The sequence below is a fragment of the Chionomys nivalis genome, chromosome 9 (assembly GCF_950005125.1).
Source record: "Chionomys nivalis chromosome 9, mChiNiv1.1, whole genome shotgun sequence".
Taxonomy (NCBI): domain Eukaryota; kingdom Metazoa; phylum Chordata; class Mammalia; order Rodentia; family Cricetidae; genus Chionomys; species Chionomys nivalis.
In genome coordinates this window covers 57,671,159-57,692,236 of record NC_080094.1, presented here as the reverse complement: position 1 = coordinate 57,692,236, position 21,078 = coordinate 57,671,159, and the positions used below count along the sequence as shown (strand labels likewise).

General features: G+C 43.7%; 1 pseudogene; it reads right to left on the bottom strand.

The window, feature by feature from the left end:
* Positions 1-18,541: 18,541 nt before the first annotated feature.
* LOC130880997 (dCTP pyrophosphatase 1-like) lies at positions 18,542-21,062 on the bottom strand (annotated as a pseudogene).
* Between the last annotated feature and the right edge of the window lie 16 nt (positions 21,063-21,078).

Here is a 21,078-nt window from a genome sequence, read left to right as displayed (position 1 = left end):
GGCCTGGGGTACCCGCCTTCCTGAGTCTCTTTCATCATTGGTTACATGAAGGTCATGGACTAAGTGATGTCTTTGGCAAGTCTAGATAGTTATGTTTGCAGGGGAACTGCCCCATTCAACTCCATCATCCATGTCATTATGGTGGGGCCAAACAAATTACTGCTACATCGGTCAAGTCTGACTGACCAGGGACAGTATGCGTCCAGGCAGAAGCATTCCTAAACTGAACCAATAAGAGATATTTCCAAGAAGTTTCAGAACTGGTGCTAGAAAGGTTCTGTTGGCCTCTTTGTGTCTTAAGCTGAGAGTGGACAGACCTGCAACTAATTAGTAGCAATTTAACCTGAGTAGTAAACATAGCCAGGAAGGAAGGAGGGAGAGAGGGAGGGCACAGTCATTGGTAAAGTAGTGAGACAGAATCACTTTCAGATCTGTGATCCCAGTTGACGCTGACAACTGAACATCTCTGGCCTTTATGTAACACGATCCCGTGGAATCCTTATGTGAATATTAAACTCCTTATCCAGAAAATTCTATCAGCCACTTGGCCAATAAATGATATACTAATTGAGATGAAAATAGTGTGCGCAATATGTTCACACATGTTCTTCATGCCCAGAGAGTTGATTTGAAAGGCTTAGGGGGTGGCCAGACAGAATTATTCCATATCACAGAAAACAATCGAACTGAAAGAGAATGTCTGTCAAAAGGAGAGTTCCTAGAATGGGGATCACAGCTATAGATTAAGTTAGGACATCGGGATGTTAAATGACGCATTCTCCTACCTGAATATGAAAGGTAGACAGAAACAGGCAGTGTAGCTCCCATCTCCACAGTCCTGGGGAAGCTGGGAAGAGGCGTCTGTCCCTATTTAAATCTGGATACGTGGATTCATGTGTTTCCTCTAAACCTTCCTCTTTATTTTTATTTTTATTTTTATTTTTATTTTTTTTTGGTTTTTCGAGACAGGGTTTCTCTGTGGTTTTGGAGCCTGTCCTGGAACTAGCTCTTGTAGACCAGGCTGGTCTCGAACTCACAAAGATCCGCCTGCCTCTGCCTCCCAAGTGCTGGGATTAAAGGCGTGCGCCACCACCGCCCGGCTCCTCTTTATTTTTAAAAAGGAATTAAAATATCTGTTAGCTCGACCCCTTCAGTTTGAGTTCGAGATGAATACTGCCCTCACGGTATCTCTGTCCCAGCATGAAACAAAGGGCTCCATCGCCACAAAAGGTCTTGGTAAGAAGTGAAAGGGAAGCAAAGAACTGACGCTTTAGAAAGCGTTAAGCCAAATCACGGCAAGTAACTTCATAGTACGTTTATAATTTACCTTCATGCTTACGATTCACGCTCCCAAGGTTTATTTACCTTCATGCATACAGGGTTTCTTTACTGTGTAGCAGAAGAACTTTGCATTCTCAGCCAGTGAGTTTACTACATATTTTAACAACTCATATAAAAGCAGTGCCGGAATGGAATTAGAGGCCTATTTCGTTGGGACTCTGAGATAAAGGCCTTTGTGTAAAGAAGTGTGGGGAAACTTTTGATGTCGTGCAGTGGCTCTGAATTTTCCTCCTGATGGGTAAGGAAGAGACCTAGTCCCGCTTGCCTGCCACACTGCACTATCTGATGGATGAGAACCATAGCCTCCTGCTGCTGGCTCATTTGTCTTTGTGTACATCTGCGATGTGACTGGCATCTGTCACTGATCAGACAAGAAGACCCTCCTAATGGGGCCTCTGAAGAAGCACAGATGAGCCTTGTGTCCTAATTTGAAGCATGCAGCAAAGAAAAGATGACCCTGTGACTCCAGCGGTCTGAAAAGGCTGGAAGAATTTCAGGGGCTACACAGAGCTTCATCCATTGAAATTTAGGGGGAAAAAAAATCTTAGGAGTTTTTATTTGCTCTTCATTGCATTCGTTTTCTAAAACTTTTACTTTAGAGGGTTTTTTTATAATTAAAATAACATAGTACTAGAACGATGTATGCATAGCATATGCTTTTGCACCTTGATTTTATTTACTTATTTTAAGGTTACCAATGGGAATTAGGTGATTTTTTTTTTAAATGATCTTAGGATAGGTGAAATCAGACTGTGGTAATAATGTTAGATTTGGCCAGACTCAGAGAACATCAATCCACGTGCTACAGTGGTTTCGGAGAGGTAGCCGAGAATCCTACTTTTTTTTTTTTTTTTTTTTTTTTTTTTTGGTTTTTCGAGACAGGGTTTCTCTGTGGTTTTGGAGCCTGTCCTGGAACTAGCTCTGTAGACCAGGCTGGTCTCGAACTCACAGAGATCCGCCTGCCTCTGCCTCCCGAGTGCCGGGATTAAAGGCGTGCGCCACCATCACCCGGCTGAGAATCCTACATTTTGACTGGCGGGTAACAGGAAGCTGTTTGTCTCACTGGATGTGACATGAGCATATATGAGACCTCAAAGCCCACTTCCACAGTGACACACTTCCACCACACCTACTCCAAGAAGGTCACAGTTCCTAAGAGTGCCACTTCCTTTGGGGGCCATTTTCTTTCAAACCACCACAGCTTGCTTATGCGAGCAAGTAAACCCCTCACCTGAGTTCTGAGGTTCCACTAAAAAGATTTATGAGGATTCATGATCTAACACACGCAGGACTGAACAGAATGTGTGGTACACGATTTTAAATCGTATATAAATTTCAGTTACTACCCCTAAACAATTAAAAAAAATTCTCCATATAAATAGTGTAAGTTATCATTAATAGATATGCATGAGGACATATTCAACTCTGGAAAATAAGTTTTGCTAAGGTAAGAAATACTCTAGTCTAATTCGAGGGTAATAATTATTCTTCAGATGCTTTCACTAGAATGACACTTCTCCTTTATGCTATTGTTATCTCAACATCTGCTGTGTTTCATTTTAATCCATGGCTTTATAAAGAGACCTCTAAATAATATCATTCACAGAATACTTATCCAAAGAATTCTGAGGCCAAAGAGAGAAAACTTTGGCAAGAAACTGCACTCAAATACATCGGCTTAAGCATTTTTACTATTTCTATTTTACGTTATTATGTTTTTTAATGAATGTTTTGAATTTAGGCCATAGAGGAAGGAGTTGAAAGGAAAGAAAAGAGAAAATGGACAGAGGAAAAAAGCTCCGTGTGTCCCCTAGACTTTGCTTGGTAGATTCCACACTACCAGAGAGAGACTAGGTACCTCTGTCTCTCAGAAAATGGGGTTCCAACCTTGCTTTCGCTGACATCTTGAGCCAGATCATTTGCTGCAGTGAGGGGCTGTCCTTTGGAGTGTCCCTGGACATTTCCCACTAGATGCCAGTGACATTCCCTCCCACTCTGCCCCTGAGCTGTGACAACTGAAAGTATTTCCAGACATCACCAAATGTCCTCTGGATGCGTGGGGGGGGGGGGTGCAGAGGGAACTTGCTCCCAGCTGAGGGTCATTTGGACGAAATGATCCCCTACTATCTTTTCTATTGTGCATAAGTGGGTCCGGTGAATTAGAGAGTCCCTGGAAACCGAATTCTGAATTGTATGATGGCTCTTCCAGAATGTTTTCAAGAACACGTTTTCTAATTATTTAGAAACTTTTTTTTTGTTTTTTTTTTTTTTGTTGTTGTTGTTTTTTTCGAGACAGGGTTTAAAATGCTCTGAGTAGGTTTTTTTTTTTTTTTTTTTTTTGGTTTTTTCGAGACAGGGTTTCTCTGTGGTTTTGGAGCCTGTCCTGGAACTAGCTCTTGTAGACCAGGCTGGTCTCGAACTCACAGAGATCCACCTGCCTCTGCCTCCCGAGTGCTGGGATTAAAGGCGTGCGCCACCACTGCCCGGCTAGAAACTTTGTATTATACCTTTCTTTCAAAGAGTTCGGGTTCCTTAGAGTCTCTGAGAACTGGAGTATGGTGACATGAGACGTTCGTTTCCAAGACCGAAGAAGGACTTCTGCAGACCGGTGTGTGCAGGCAAGGGGACAAATCCCTCACCTGAGTTCTTAGTTTCTAAGGGCAGGGGAGGCTGACTAAGGCCAACTTGAAAGTGTAGCACATTTGATTAGGCATGAATGCGCTGGAGTTCAGTTGGTGGTGTGGGAGTTGGGAAAGAATTCTCCCCATTTCTTTCTTTACTCTCATTCATTTTCTCCTGTCTACTTGCCTCCTCTACCCTCACTGTTTTCTTTTCTCTATCTGTGACCTCTTTATAGTTTCTCTCCTCTCTGATCCTGTTTTAGTGACACTCTGGTCATGAAGACAGAGCACTGTGGTCCTGAAACCAGCCAGCCTGACTTCGAATCAGAGCTCTGCTGCTTTCTCGTTGTGAAACCAACTGGAGCTTCTTTAACCTCCATCTGCTTTCATTTCCTTCCTACTGAACTGGGGATGACACCAAGAGCACCTCTCTGTGGTGAGACGAACTTGAACATCTAGGGAGCAAGTGGAACGGAGCCAGGACTGGTGGTGGGCATCCAACATCAGTGTACTCTCTGTGGCGAGACGAACATTGAACGTATGGAGCAAGGGGAACTGCACCAGGGCAGTGTAGTGGGGAGGAGCGGCGGGCTATGTTCCTGGCACCCGGCCGCCCACAGGGCTAGCTTTATACCCGAAATAATTACACGGAAACTGTATTCTTTTGAACACTGCCTGGGCCATTAGTTCCAGCCTCTTATTGGCTAGCTCTTACATATTGATCTAACCCATTTCTAATATTCTGTGTAGCACCACGAGCTGGCTTACCAGGAAAGATCTTAACCTGCGTCTGTCTGGAGTGGGAGAATCATGGCGACTGCCTGACTCGACTTCTTTCTCCCAGCATTCTGTTCTGTTTACTCCACCCACCTAAGGGTTGGCCTATCAAATGGGCCTAGGCAGTTTCTTTATTAATTAACCAATGAAAGCAACAGATTAGAAAGAAATCACTCCCACATCAGGGCAGGAGGTGAGCATGCAACGTTAGCTATTATATTTTCTTCTTTCCACTATTATAGAACATGAGTCATGATTGTAGAGTTAACAACACCCACCTGTTTGTATCTGTAAAGGTCTGTCCTGTCCTTTTAAGAGACAAGCCCCACCCACTCCCCTCTTCCTTCTGCTTCCAGCCTGTCTCTCTTGGGAAGAGATGGCTGCTACCATGGTTCCCCTCTTCCCCCCCCCCTCCTTCTCCTCCTCCTCTTCCTCCTCCTTCTCCTCCTCCTCCTCCTTTTTCTTCTTCCCTTTCCCCTCCATAACCCACTGAATAAACTATACCCAAATCCTCTCTCTGCATGATGTGCCTCTCCATCTGTCTCTCACCCCCCCTCCTCCCCGACTAGGGACCCGCTGCCCCTCCTGGCCTGATGCTCACTGCCGCCCCTCGGGGAACGGCACCACTTTATTTTTACCATTACAGTATCTCTTTGGAGAGTTATTTTCGTTCCTGCTTTGGGAAAGAAGACATCGGGGTACCTGCTTCTAGGAGTTGATTTAACAGCTTTATGCTGGGGCAACCAATGTACCTGTGATGGCTCTTTTGGATTTCTTCCTGGAGAATAAACAGAGTTATTGTGGTGCTACTACAATGCATCATGCATTCTGTGTGTCCAGAGCAAAAAATGAAATCACACTAAATACTGGAAAGAAAACCTGGAAAAACCTTTCTAAATGATACCCTCATTTGTCTATTATTTTTCTCAGAAGAAAAAAAAAAAGTGACCTTCTACTAGTATATAATAAATGAGCGTTTCCATAGGGAATACATGCATGTTTCAGTTGTAGATCACTTATCTAACACGGATGGAGCCCAGAACTCAATCCCCAGCTCCACAAAATCATCATCAGAAAAGATTATAATAAGTGATGTCGCTGTGGTTACTCATTATTGTTATGAGGAGACTGAATCCCGTATGTAAAAGCAAAGAGCCTTTATTTTATAGAAGTTTGCAAACTCGGTCTCTCCATGTGTCCAGCATATTGGAATAACCGGAGAGCCACAAGCTCAGATAGAATTGGGTCTTTATAGTAGTAAAGGTGGGATTGAGGGATTTCTAAGGCTCAGGATCCCTGATTGGCTGACATTTGTCTAGGGATGTCCTGGTGAGTGTGTGCTGGCAGGTGATTCTATCTACAGCAGTTGGAATGTTAGGAATTTCATTTGGATGGTCTGTTCTTGGGCGGTACCTGGGTAATTTCAGTTTGTGGTCCTTCCTGCAACCAGATATTACCTCAGGGGTAAACTACTGAGACTCAAGCCTCCATTAAGCTTATCGTGGCTAGGTCCTACACCGGCAGGTGATAATGGTTGGAAGTTAAGAACTTCCTTTGGGTGGTCTGTTCCTATTGAGCTTATCATGGCTGGCTCCTACAATTATAAGCTAAGGATACAGAACAGGAAACTGAGGCAAAGGAATAAATGAGAAGCAGGTAAATCATGATGCCCCTTGAAGAAGAAATGTCAGTGACATTAAAAATAGTGATTAGAAAAGTATAAAACAAAAATCAAAAACAAAAAAAACCCACTCAAAGCAGCAATAGAGTATTTGGGCAGGGTGTCACATTAATAAAGACTAAGAGAGATCAATATCCTTTATGTGAATGACAGAGAAAATGGTACTGCCTTTTAATACTAATGAGAAAATAATTGGTTAAAAAAAAAAACATGCTTTAGAGGAGAGCCAAGTAGTTCTATCTTTAACTAAAATGCTTATTCTCAAGTCAGTTGTGGTATTTATATTCAGGATGCTGAGGTAGACATGAGCTACATAGCAAGAGCCCATCATCACATAAAAGGAAGGAATAAAGGAAAGAAAGAAAAAGAATGAAAGAAAGAAAGAGGAAGAAGGGAGGGAAAAAGGAAGGGAAGAAGGAAGAAAAACAGAAAAAAAAAGAAAACGTTCTTCCTTTTGAATTTAGGAATGCCACTTAAATTTTTCTGAGAGAAATGTTTGTTTTTATAAGTATACTTTTAAGGCAAATACAAAATTTTTTGAAAGTGCTGTTTCTCACAGGAAAAAAAACAACCCTACTAGTAAAGAATGGTTGATGTGGAAACAGAACAATAAATAGTTGCTAGTACCTGCACTAGGCTTTTTCTGACGGGTCACCAACCAGCTCCCAAGTCATGACACAGAGACTTATTTTAATTTTAAATGTTTTGCCTGGGTTAGGCTTGTTTCTGGCTAGCTCTTTTAACTTAAATTAACCTGTTTATCTACCTTTTGCCTCAGGGATTATTACCTTTCTTACCTTTGTATATCTTACTTTCACTGCTTCTCCGTGTCTGTCTGTCTGGTATCTGCCTGACTTCTTGCCTGGAGCCTGTCCCTAGTTCTCTCCTCCTTCCTCTCTCATTCTCTTCCTGTTTATTCTCTCTGCCCAGTAGCCCTGCCTATCCCTCTCCTGCGTGGCTATTGGAATTCAGCTTTTATTAGACAAATCAGGTGCCTTCGGCAGACAAGGTGAAACAGATGCAACCCATCTTTCCATAATTAAACACGCATTCTTACGTCACTAAATAAGTGCAGCAAAAGCAAATGTAACACATCTTTACACAGTTAAAATAATATTCTACAGCCGGGCGGTGGTGGCGCACGCCTTTAATCCCAGCACTTGGGAGGCAGAGGCAGGCGGATCTCTGTGAGTTCGAGACCAGCCTGGTCTACAAGAGCTAGTTCCAGGACAGGCTCCAAAACCACAGAGAAACCCTGACTCGAAAAACCAAAAAAAAAAAAAAATAATAATAATAATAATAATATTCTACAGAAATCTTTAATAAATTAATTAATTAATAAAGGGAAGAGACAGAAATCTTTAATAAATAAATAAATTAATAAAAAATAAAAAAATAATATTCTACAACAGGTAGCTTGCTGTGTAAGCACATTACAAACTACTGTATAACTGTCTAGAAGAATAAATACTGCTATAAAGCACGCACATGGCATGGTACACTAGTGCTATAAGCAAACCCATGGCTACTGCGTGCACATTTGAATATCTAGGAAAGGATCTCCGTTCATATCTTCTCAACTACTAACCGTAGTCCCTGGGAGACATGTAGACTTGGTGTCCTCTGCCTCGGCAGTAACTTCTGGCAGGGGTCTAGTGTTCACAAGGAATGTTTGGCTTAATTTTTTTAAGTTTAATTTTAAAAGCAACGTAGTATCATTTTCTTTGCTCTGTGGGATTCCTGAGGAGGGAGTGGGCATCTTGGTTTCTTTTACTCTTTCTGTGATAAATCATCCTGACAAAAGCAGCTTAAGGGAGAAAGGTTTCTTTCTGCTCACAGCTCCAGCATCTCGTCTATCTCGGCCAGAGAGCCCTAGCAGCTGCAGCGTGAGGCACTGGGTTCCATCACATCTCTAGTCTGCAAGCACGAACTGGTGAATACTTGTGCCTAGCTCATTTTCCTGTCTGGTACAGCTCAGGATTCCAGCCCAAGGCATTGTGGGCAGGCCTTCTCATTTCAATTATCCTAATCAGGATAATCCCTTTCAGACAGGTCCAGTGGTTAGTCTAACCTAGACAATCCATCACTTACTGATGTGGGAGTGTCATCTATCTGTTGCTTTCATTGGTTAATTAATAAAGAAACTGCTTGGCCTTTGATAGGCCAGCCCTTAGGTGGGTGGAGTAGACAGAACAGAATTCTGGGAGAAAGAAAGCCGAGTCAGGCAGTCGCCATGATTCTCCCACCCGACACAGACGCAGGTTAAGATCTTTCCTGGTAAGCCACACCTCGTGGGGCTGCACAGATGATTAAAAATGGGTTAATCGAGATGTGAGAGTTAGCCAATGGGAGGCTGGAACTAATGGGCCAGGCAGTGTTCAAAAGAATACAGTTTCCGTGTAATTACTTTGGGTAAAGCTAGCCGTGCGGAGCTGGGCAGGAACACAGCCCACCGCAGCTCTTACAACAACTTACCCTCTAAGTGATTCCCGGTCTTAGAAGTTGACAGTTCCTGCTGACTGTCAAAGGATAGAAAGCTCCAAGTCCATGATATCTGAGTTTAGGCCATTGTGATTTTGCCATTTGATATTATTTTGTGCTCTTTTTGAATGATTATTTAGAATTATTCTTGAGGTCTCCGGCTCACATGCGCTTTCCTCAGATTTCTAGCTCACCACATGCGATTTCCATCTACTAACATTGTTGAGAGTGCAGTCTAGACATTTGGGGAAGACAAAATATATTTTAGGATGTAAATTTCCTGGTCTCTTTCTTTCTGTTATTTTGGGGTGGGGGTGGAGAGCGGGGGAAACAGAGTGTCAGTCTGACCTCAAATGTACCTATAATTGAGCCTGAACCTGGATTTTGCTATGGAACCAAGGCGGGTTAAAAACAGATAGTGGGGGGAGGGAGGAGAGGAAGGAAGTGGGAGGAGGGAAGGAGGTGGAAATTTTCAATAAAAAATAAATAAATTAAAAAAAAACAGATAGCAATCCTCCTGCCTCAGCCTTCAAATACTGGTCACTATGAGTAGTTTAAGAGAATACACATTAGAAACTTTTAGAACTTTGTTTTTTTTTTTTTTTGTGGGGGGGAGTTGGATTTTTCGTGACGAGGTTTTTCTCTAGCTTTGAAGCCTGTCCTGGAACTAGCTCTTGTAGACCAGGCTGGCTTCAAACTCACAGAGATCCACCTGCCTCTGCCTCCCGAGTGCTGGGATTAAAGGTGTGCGCCACCACCGCCCTGCTTAGACCATTTTTTTACATAATAAAATTAGACCCCAAGAAGATATAGGTAGTGTAGAAATTTTACGTTCACTCAGAAGAAAAGAGAAAGGGACGATGCAGGGCAAAGGCCCTGGGATGGATGCAGGAGTGGTCAGGCCTGACTGGGAAGTAATACAAAGGACAACTGCTAGCAGTTAGGATCTAGGAATCAAAGCAAATCATATTTAATTATGTAAAAGGTTACTTACTAACTAGATTAGCAGATTGCAGTCCTAATCCAAAAACATGGATATGACAACAACTGCCAGAAAATACAACTAGAAAAAAAAATTCAAGCTAGCTAGGTCCACATTTAGAGGTCAGGTGTGCTACCAGAGAGGTATTAGCCAATATCATGCTTCATCCCATTACAGCAGGCAGAGAGCGGAAGGTAGGGGAGGGGAGGATGATATTCTCACACCCAGTGGTGTGGCCTTGGTGTCTAAAAGTGCAGGAGAAAAGAGAACAACCACACACTTGTCAGATCTCTGGGCACCAGCTGGCTCTGGGGAAGCTGAGTACACAGACATCAGTCAGCACTTTCCTGTTCACGGTCTCCGTGGATACGCGGACAGAGTCAAGTTCATGGCTGTCTTTTTCACTTCCTTGTTCTTATTTATGTTTCACAATAGTGCTTCATGGTAACCTACTGTTAATTCTTTCTTTAGTGATGCAAAGCCTGTTGCTCCCATGATACCTCACTCCTAGCTCTTCACTCACAGTCTTGACCAGACCATGCCTTCACTAGATTGCAAGTTTTCTGAAGTCCTGGACAGTGTTTATTCCATCTATAGTATGAAGCTGGTATTTGACGTGAATATCTCAACAAAGGAACTTTCTTGACAGGAGATCTTCTGTGAGTTTATAAAGATAAACCAACCCTTCAAGGGTCAAACCAAAATACTGCTTGCTAATAAAGTCCAGGTGACTCAGATATTCAGAAGAGGTCTTCACCGATGAATACTTCAGTATTATAAAGTAAGATATGTATTAAGAGTGAAGGTGAGGGGCTGGTGAGATGGCTCAGAGGTTAAGAGCACTGACTGTTCCTCCAGAGGACCCGAGTTCAATTTCCAGCACCCACATGGCAGCTCACAGCTGTCTGTAGCTCCAGTTCAAGAGAATCTGACATCGTTATACCAATGTGCATGAAATAAAGTTGTTTAAAAAAAAAAAAAAAAAGAGTGAAGGTGAAAAATTAATTTAAAAAAATATCGAGCCAAGGCATGAGGGTTGCTACAACTAAACAAACTATTGCAGATACTTTTTTTTTTAAAGCAAATGATATTTTAGAGATATGAAAAGTAAAAGAAAAACAGGGGCCAGCAAGACGGCTCAGCATGCAGGTGGACTTGCATGGTGGACTGCGTTTGATCCTTGGAAGTGACAGAAATGTGGAAAGAGAACCAACTCCTTCGTGCTGTCTTGGGATCGCCACACATGTGCGGTGGCTTGCGTGTGTTCAGACTCAAACACACCTAAGATCATGCTGTAATAATGAATGCTATTGCCTTGTTCTGGTTCAGACTCCATAAATGTGGATGAAGTGTGTCAGACGCTACTGACACCTCTTCACGTGAGTGCACAGGAATTCCCCAAATACAAAAGCAAAGGCATCCCACCGACAGTAGTGAATTATACATCACGATAACCTCTGACAACAGCCCATCCGGGTCTCACTTTCTAAGTTCTTTTTTTTTTTTTTTTTTTGGTTTTTCAAGACAGGGTTTCTCTGTAGCTTTGGTGCCCGTCCCGGAACTAGCTCTTGTAGACCAGGCTGGCCTCGAACTCCCAGAGATCCACCTGCCTCTGCCTCCCGAGTGCTGGGATTAAAGCTGATCCATCTGAATATATATATATATATATATATATATATATATATATATATATATATATATATATTTTGGTTTTTCGAGACAGGGTTTCTCTGGTTTTGGAGCCTGTCCTGGAACTACTCTGTAGACCAGGCTGGTCTCGAACTCACAGAGATCCGCCTGCCTCTGCCTCCCGAGTGCAGAGAAGCACGAGAAGGACGGACGACTAAATACAGATTCTAAACAGACGGCGTTATAGCCGGGCGGTGGTGGCGCACGCCTTTAATCCCAGCACTTGGGAGGCAGAGGCAGGCGGATCTCTGTGAGTTCGAGGCCAGCCTGGTCTACAAAGGGAATTCCAGGACAGGCTCCAAAGCTACAGAGAAACCCTGTCTCGAAAAACAAAACAAAACAAAAAGAATAGTTCCATGGCCCCAAACAAGCGCAGCTACACCGTGCTAAGATGTGGACACATATTTGTAGAAAGCAATTTTATTTGCCCAAATCAGTTCTAAATGATTCTGTAGAAACAGCGAGGAGATTTAGATACCTAAGCAGAGCGAGGCAGGTCAAAAAGAGACTGTTCAAAGGATGTGGCAGGGCTTGGCAAGGGACCAAGAAGGAAGTCTGGGACAAGGCAACAAAGGAAGGAAACTTGAAATAAACAAAGATTGGCTAAAGCCCAGGAGGCAAATAGGGTGTGAAGTGTTGGAGGGCCTTTGATAAGGAACTTTAGAGCTGAAGGTGGCTCTTCAGTGAGAAGGAAAGCTGGGTCTGCCTGGACTTTCAGGCTGAGGAGAATAAAGACAGCTCTCTATGATGGCCTCAAACTCACAGAGATCCCCCTGCCTGCTGGGATTAAAGTCGTGCACTACCACGCCCAGCTTGTATGAGCATTTTTGTTAAATAAAAGTATGGCATCATACAATAACAAAATATATTTCCAAAATGGACACATTTGGGATATTACTAAAAACTGGTTCCAACGGAAGAAAGTCCTAAGAGCTTATTTCTTGCTAGGCATTCAGACATACAGCATCTTGTATTGACTAAATGTTTGCCTTGTGTTTGCACATCCTCCTAAGATTACGGGGCTCCTTGGGGGCTTAAAGTGGCCCTGTGGAGTGGATCCTACCATGCACTGCATGTGCAGTCACACTCTTCAGCTTCAAGACCCATGAGCACTGTGTCAATTCTTAACCTCGCATACATGCATCATCTTCCTCTCTCTCTCTCTCTCTCTCTCTCTCTCTCTCTCTCTCTCTCTCTCTCTCTCTCTCTTTCTTTTTCTTTTCTTTTTTTTTTTTAACAAAGTCTTAGTCTGTAGCTCATGTCCAGGCTCTTCAACATTGAGAAATGTGCTACCCGACTGTCTCATAGAGACTGTTACAATAGCTTTTTTCCTGGTCTTTAGTCTTAGAATATTAACCATGGAAACATGAGAAACTGAAAGGGCGTGCAAAATGGCTCAGTGGGTAAAGGACCTTGCTTCCAAGCCTGATGATCTGAGTTCAAGCCCTGAGACCCACGTGGTGGAAGAGAGAACTCCCGTGAGCGGTCTCATCTCCAGACTCATGCTTCCCCTAGCAAACACACAAATAAACATTTAGAAGAAAACATTTAGATAGTACAAGATTCTATTTCAAAGAAATAACATTTTTCCTCAAATACTAATATTTCCTTTCTAGCTTTTCTTCCACCTCTATCAATTAAACATCTACATCATGGTTTCAAATTACAACTGCACATATACACACACGCACTCTGTCCACCAGATAAAGAGCTGTTACATATAGCAAAGCTGCGTGTAAGGGAAGAGTCATCAAGACTTTTTTCGTTGGCAATTGTAACATGTAGAATCTTAAGAAACTCTAAATGAGTTCTTAAAAGTACTGAGCTTTACACGAACCCAACAAGGAGACCAGATTAAATTCTAACACAATAGTGCAGAGGGAGCTGGAGGTGACAAAGACTGGCCTTTGTTTGTTGAAAACTTAGGTAAATTTTAGAGAAAGGAAAGAAGAAGGGATGGTATTAACTGTATTTTATAATGTTGGGTGGGGGGAAACCTGACAAAAACTCCATAAGGAAGGGCTTATTTATTTCAGCTTACAGTTCCTACAGAATGTCCTGATGGGGAAGGCATGGCAGCAAGAATTTGAAGCGGCGGGTCACATGGCATCTACAGCCAGGAAACAGGATGACTTCAGTGCTCTCCTCTGTATGTAGCCCAGAACCCCTGTCCACAGAATGGTACCATCCACACTGAGGTTAGTCGTTCCCACATCAAAGGCCCCAACCTAGAAAATCCCTCACAGCCATCCCCAGAGGTCTATTGCCTACTCTATCATCACTGGGAGGCACAGCTCTCAAACGGAGCCCTAAGACTGCAGAGAACCAGGTAAACAGTGTCCCACCCAGAGGTGAGGCAAGATAAGGTGCTAGGATGGGAGGTGGGGTGGGGGTCTAAGGCAGACTACAAATAAGAGGTCAAAGGGCAGCAATGGCAAAGACTTTTCCGCTTGTAGGGATCAGGAAAGGAGCCAGATCAGTGACTCAACTGCCTTGTGTGTTTGTATTCTCAGAGTCTAACAAGTGTGAGACACAATGTTTTCAGTGAGTGTTAGCAAATTACACTACTATCCACAGATTAATTTTTGCACCATTGATTCATAAACACCAGTGTGCAGATGCATTCTCTGGGGAATATTGTTAAGTGAAGATTCTAACTCAGGGAGGATGGGGTGGAGGCGAGGAGTTGACATTTCTAATAGACTTCAGATGATGCTTTGCAAGGATGGATGCTTGAAGTATTTTTATAAAACAAATAAATCAGTGAATTTATGTTCCCCAACAGATACCTCCTGTGGACTTATCAAAGACCTTAATTATGAAATTATCCTCTCTTTCACCTTTAGTGGGTAGAATAAATAGATAATTGGATATCAAAAGAGGAAATCCAGTGTCCCCGTGCAGGTCAATAATAATCCATTTGAAGGCATAATCATTGTGAATGTCCATTTTAATAAGAAAATAAATCCCTATATTATTTATAGCAACACATCTATACTCTAAAGTGTCCAAAAGAGCTTCCTGTGCTAATAGAAATGTTCTGTATTGACTGTCCACTAAGTATATGTATCTGTTGAGCTCTTGAAATATCCCCAGTACTCCCAGGAATAAATAGCCAGACATGGCTTCCAGCCACCATGATTGTCAATGATGCCAGCGTCACATAAAGATGCCAGATACCCAGATGCTTTTGCCTTCTGAGGGAAGTATGTACGTTTGCTACTAAGGCTCTAATTTAACTACTAATTTATAAAAAAAAAGACCTCAGAAGTCTCTGGGGCCCACCATGAGAGCTGACGGCAGAAGGAAACTTGAGTTTCTTTCCCATAGAAGGCAACTGATAACAACCAGGGAATTTAATCCCCTTTCAGCTAAAGCTGGGATTCTCCTGCTAAACCATCATCCAAAAGAACAATAACTCAAAATAGAAGCATATCCCAGCTAGGAGCCTATGTTTGAGATAGTATATAAAATACTGAAACACATAGATGAGAGAGAGAGAGGTGTTTTTGAAGCACATGATTTCACTTCCAGCTCCAGCTACACCTTTACTACTATACACACCCCTGACAAGCATCTTAACCTCCCTGATTTTCAATCCCAGTCTCTGTAGCTTGGGGTTGGTAGTAATACTTACTGGGCAAGGGCATAAGGCGCTTAGGTCACTAAAATCCCATGCAAAGGTTAATTATTACTCACTAAAGGGAAAGCCGTCGCTATAAAACAAAAATCTGAGAACTACCTAGACCCTTTTCTTGTACTATTAATAAATCCGTATTGCATGCACAGAGCCTTAGGACTCTCTTGTGATGCATATCCAAGCCTTCATGACTGCTGTAAGGGAACATAACCTTTACAGAATGGGAATGCCGCAGCCATCTGGGAGGATGGCGGTAGAGCGGAGTGCTTTGTTTAGTAGCACAGGGTCTGCTAAGCATCCTCCCTGCTAAGATTACACGGAACATAAAGGAAATCGCAGACTGCTCATTTCCCTTGTACTCATCCAAAGCTTGTGGAAACTTCCTGTAAAAGGCAGTTATAGCATTAAAAGTAAACTGATTTCACACATACCGGATACCAACAGACTAACAATTGCAGTCCTTAGGGAGAAAAAGAAAATAGCACACTTGCCTCTTATTCTTTACGTTAGTTTGGAAAAACACGGAAGCTCAGTGAAGAAGAGAGACCCACTCTAGAGGCAAGTAAACTGTTTAGAAATGTATTGATTATACCACAGAAGGGGGAAAGAAGAGGGAGGGGAGAAGGAGACAGAACAAGGGGGGGGGGAGGAGGGGAGAGGAAGAGAAAAGGAGGGATTGGGAAGGAAGAAAGGAAGGGGGAGAGAGGGAGGTAGGGGGAGAGAGAAAGGGAAGAGAGAGAGAGAGAGAAACATGAAAATAGAGGACCTGGTTTCAAACGGTCAACTCTGCCGACTAACAACCACAAAGAAACAGTGCTAAAGTAGGGGAATTTTGGAAAGGGAAGGAAACTTGTCCTTTAAGTACTAAGAGACCCTCACGTGTTGGCATGGCTCTCTCCTCTTGGGCTTGCCAAGTGTACAAATATCTGCTGAGAGTCAGGAGCACCAGACAGGGTCTGTGCGAAATGCTGAACCACCATATATTCGAGCGCAGTAGGAAGTGCGAGGGACTTCTGGGTTTAGCCCAGAGTCAGGCTATACAACTGCACTTTCATACGTGGATTAGATCTTGGCACAACCTTCTGCCTCGAAAGCTCTATTAGTAAAAAGAATACACATGCACACGCACACACACACACACACACACACGAAACTAGCCTCTGTTTTTAGGTCCCATAAAGTTTAACAGGGAAAACAAATATATATTTATAAAAAAGATAACTAGCAAAAAAAGGTCATTAATGCATTAACATAATGTATAAATAGTAAAGGCAAGAAGGAAAGAACCTCAGAAGACAAAATCCACGTTCCTAGGAAAGCGGGTTACTATAAAGTACAGTGTGGGAAGACTGATGAGGGCAGAAGACGGGGCACCATTTACCACCCCGGACACCTCTGCTGTTTGCGCTTCTCACTGCTGGGACAAAATACCCTGGAAGAAAGAAGCCAAACGTGAAGGAGCAGGCTCTGTCAATCATGCTGAGGAGGACACTTGAGGCGACTGGTCACGCTGCATCTACGAGCAAGAAGCAGAAAGTGATGGGGATTGCTGCTCAGTTTGCTTCCTCCTTTTTTATTTAGTGCAGGTCCCCCAGCCTGAGAGATGGTGCTACCGACAGTTACAGTGGGGCTTTCTGCCTCAGTTTACCTAACCTAGAAAACCCCTCACAGGCACGTGTCTTAGGTAATACTAGATCCTCTCAAGTTGACAAGCAGTGTATTAACAAGACTTGAACTATTATCTGCCTGAAACTTCGAACCCACGGGTGACTTAGCGTTTCTGAAATGATCCCATCCTGGCCTTACTTGACAATCATGATTTTGCTCTTCTCTCTTTGACCCTTGGCACTACTCATAATTATTCTAGTTTCCTTCCTGTTGTTACGAAAAATAAAAAGCAACTTAGGGAGGAAAGGGTTCCTTCCACTCTAGATTTATGGCCACTCTCCTTTAACTGGCTGGGGTTAAGTGGGTGTGGCTAACTTTAAGAAGCTGAGGACAGCTGGCCAGTGGTGGCGCAAGCCTTTGATCCCAGCACTTGGGAGGCAGAGGCAGGCGGATGATCTCTGTGAGTTCGAGACCAGCCTGGTCTACAAGAGCTAGTTCCAGGACAGGCTCCAAAACGACAGAGAAACCCTGTCTCGAAAAACCAAAAAAAAAAAAACAAAAGAAGCTGAGGACAAAGTACAGAGAGCTAGCCACCTTTGGGAACCAGCAATCGTGGCCATCCTCCTTCCACAGTTTCCCTTCCCCCCCACCAGGAAAAACAATCAAGCTACTACAAACATCCCCTCCCTTAAACAATCTGAACCTAGCCTTTGAATCCTTGGTTAGGCCGGGCGGTGGTGGCGCACGCCTTTAATCCCAGCACTTGGGAGGCAGAGGCTGGTGGATCTTTGTGAGTTGAAGACCAGCCAGGCTCCAAAGCTACAGAGAAATCTTCTCCAAAAACCAAAAAAAAAAAAAAAAAAAAAAAAAAACAACACCTTGGCTAGTAGCAACTGCACAGAGCTGGAAAACGTGCGACCATGATGTCCTTAGCGTGTGGCAGACATGTGAGGCTGTCCCATTGGTGCTGGCGAGAGCAATGGTTTTAGTTAGGGATGCATCAGGAGACAGGATGACAAGGTGCTTGTAAAGAAAGGGAGGAAAACTATGAAGGACCTGTCAATTTCTGAAAAAGGAAAGTTATTGGCCGTATTACAAAACTGCCTCACTACTGCCAGGACTGGGGATGGAGTCGGAGGGAATATACCTGCTTAGTTCACGCAGCTTCTGGGTTTGATCCTCAGCACTTTGGTAAAGAAGTACAAAAAGGAGTGTTCACAGAAGACTGGGGGAAATACCTTAATAGTGGAAGATTTCAATATAAAATATAGTGAAGGAAATATACTTATCTGTAGACAACCTTGCATCATCAGTCTCTAAGTCTTTCATTTTGAAGTAACTTTCAGATTCCATATCATTTAAACTGTACTACTGTACTATACATATATGAAAAATAAGAATTTAATAAACATAGCCATGAAGGGCAATCTTTAAAATAATCTTTATTCTCATCAAATCCTTAGGTAGTATTCAACATTCCCCAATCATCTATCTTAAAATACTTGCCAAATCAGGATGCAAATGAAGTCTCATATATTGCCTTTGATTGCCGGCTCTCTCTCTCTCTCTCTCTCTCTCTCTCTCTCTCGCCTTAATCCTTTCACTGAGAGAGAAACACCAGTAGGTTATCCTTTGTCCAAGTGTCTTCTTAGGCCTTAGATACATGGTTTAGTAAGATCAGACTAGAATAAGCACATCTCTGCTGTTCAGACACCACGGTTCTAGGTAGAGGCCTGGTTTTTCAACTCAGGGGTAGGGGCTGCAGCACCCACAGCCTGGTTTTCAAAGATGGTCCAATGGGGCAAGTCTGTGTACTTGCAGGCAGAACCTCTGGACGATGGACTGGGTAACGTAGTTGGTTGGTATCCATCTTAGAGACTAGTGTTTGAGGAAAAGCCACAGGACAACAGGCTGTAAATGCAACCAGGCAGATGAGGAGGACGTCACTAAGCTCCCTCTGAAGGACCGCTCGTTCCTCTGGCAGCCAGGTTTGAGGACCAGGCTCTGCATCAGACTTCCCCAGGAAAGGTTCTGCCAACGCGCCCACTTCGTCCACCAAAACCGACAGCAGTTCCGAGGCTGGTGGAACTGCTCCCAGTCCTGCTCAGGAGCAAACTTTGCACGGAGGCCTCCCCAGAAAGAGTTGCAGCAGAAGTCATTCTGCCCTACATCACCACATACACATCAGCACCACTGTGGGTCAGGCTGCCTGCCCCTCTCAGCCATACACACACACACACATAACACAAAATACATAAAACATATAATATCACATATATAATATCAAAAATATGTTTTATTATAGGTTGGACCTAGACCAGGGAGACACACACACACATACACACATGTATATAACAACTACTGGTGAGAGGTGGGAATTACAAATGTCCTCTTAAAATGGACACAGACAAACCCTAACTAAAAGGAGTTGATGGCTTGACCACCCACTGCGTCTTGTCCAAAGGGCACAGAATAAGCTGAGGTGCGGCACTTCAGGCTGTTGACCGCATTTTGAGTCTTTCAGTAGGCTCTCTCTGTGTAAGCAGAGAGCACATTGCTTGGTGTGTGCTAAACAAAGCCAGTTTTCTCATCTTCCCCCAGAGCCAGTTCTGATTATCTCTGTGCTGCACAGGAGCCTCAGACAGCTGCACCTCCTCAGAAGGGAAAGCAGCCCTGCAAATGGCCACCTTTGCCCTGCATCGTAACTCTGACGGTTATAACTGCTGATGGCCTAAGGAGGGCCAGGCCATGTGTCTTTTGGGGCACAAGGAAGAAGATGGATGGTTGTCTGTTGAATGATTGGACAATACCGAGTGCTTCACATCTGACTTCACACGCCGGCACTCTGACGTGGGCTTTACAGCTTGGTTTTACAGAATCACAGTGAGAGCTGGATAAGCAATCAACTTTGAATGTCTTCTAAGTTCTTTGCTTGTTTTGTTTATCAAGGCAGGATTTCTCTGTGTGTAGCCCTGGATGGCCTTGAACTCACAGAGATCCGCCTGCTTCTGCCTCCCCGGAGTGCTGGGATTAAAGGTGTGCAACACCACTTGTTCTAAATTCTTTATGTGTGTTGCAATCCCAGTAACCCACGTAGAGCTCTGTGAAATAGGTGTTGTTTGCCCCACAGCAACAGGCAGAGTTTAAGTGACTTAAGAACAGTCTTTGAAAGATTAGACTCCCTCCAGCCTCCCTATTGAGGACTTAGCCTAGGGCCTCAGGTATCTCTCACCCCCTCCCCAGGTACTCTACCACCTGGCTAGATCTTTGGCTTCTTTTAAATTTAAATTTTGAGAGAGTCTTGCTAAATCAACCAGATGGGCAGACCTTGAACTTGCAATTCTCCGGCTTCATTTCCTCCCCCCCCCCCCCCTTTGGGGAATTGCCAGCCAGGCCCAGACTGATTTAAACTTGAGTGGGCAAAGCTAGTTAGTGAGAATACTTGGAGGGCAGGTTAGTACCAACACTCCCGCGGTCAGGTTCTTCACATCACAATCAAGTTTAAAATGGTAGGGGTAGAGATCTCAGCGGAGGCTCCACGCACTTCTCTTTCCTATCCGCACTACTGCTCCTTCCACGCTCGGAAGATGAACAGTCCTGCAGACGTGGCCGGAAGGCAGTTATATAAAGGAGCCTCACTGATCCACGGTACGGGCTTTTGGTGCACGACTGGCTGGGTTAGCGCTCTCATTCCTTCCTCAAACATACCTTAGGCACTCCTATGTGCACAATACTGTTAGCACACCGGTGTGTACTCATCCGGAGAGCAGCAATTCTGAGGCTTCCTGGAAACCCTTGGCAGGAAAGTGTCGGTTTCCTTGGGAGGCCCTCTGTCTTTCTTCTTCTCTGGAATTGTTCTATCCCTCAAGGTGGCTGGAGCCGCAAGTTTCCTTCCCTGGAGGTCAAGTAAACTTGAGAACAAAGTGAGAAGCCTCGAGCAGAACCGCCTGGAGGGACGCGACAGGAACTTGGGAGCGCTTGGGATTCAGTCTCCCAGGCCATCTAGTATTTAGGCTGACTTCGTAGATAAAGAGATAATAGAACGTGTAGAGCCAGGAGTTCCTAGTCCTTCAGTCGCAAAGATCCCAGGCTCCAGTCCTCAATCCTAGAAGGCTCCTATGCAAAAAAAAAAAGACCTTTTGGGATGACTGCCTACATTGTCCTCTGACAAAGCAAACGTGACAGCTGCCTATCCAACAATCGTTCCGCCTCCGTTCGGCGGAGTTCGTGCCACACAGGCATCTCCTGCGCTATAGTT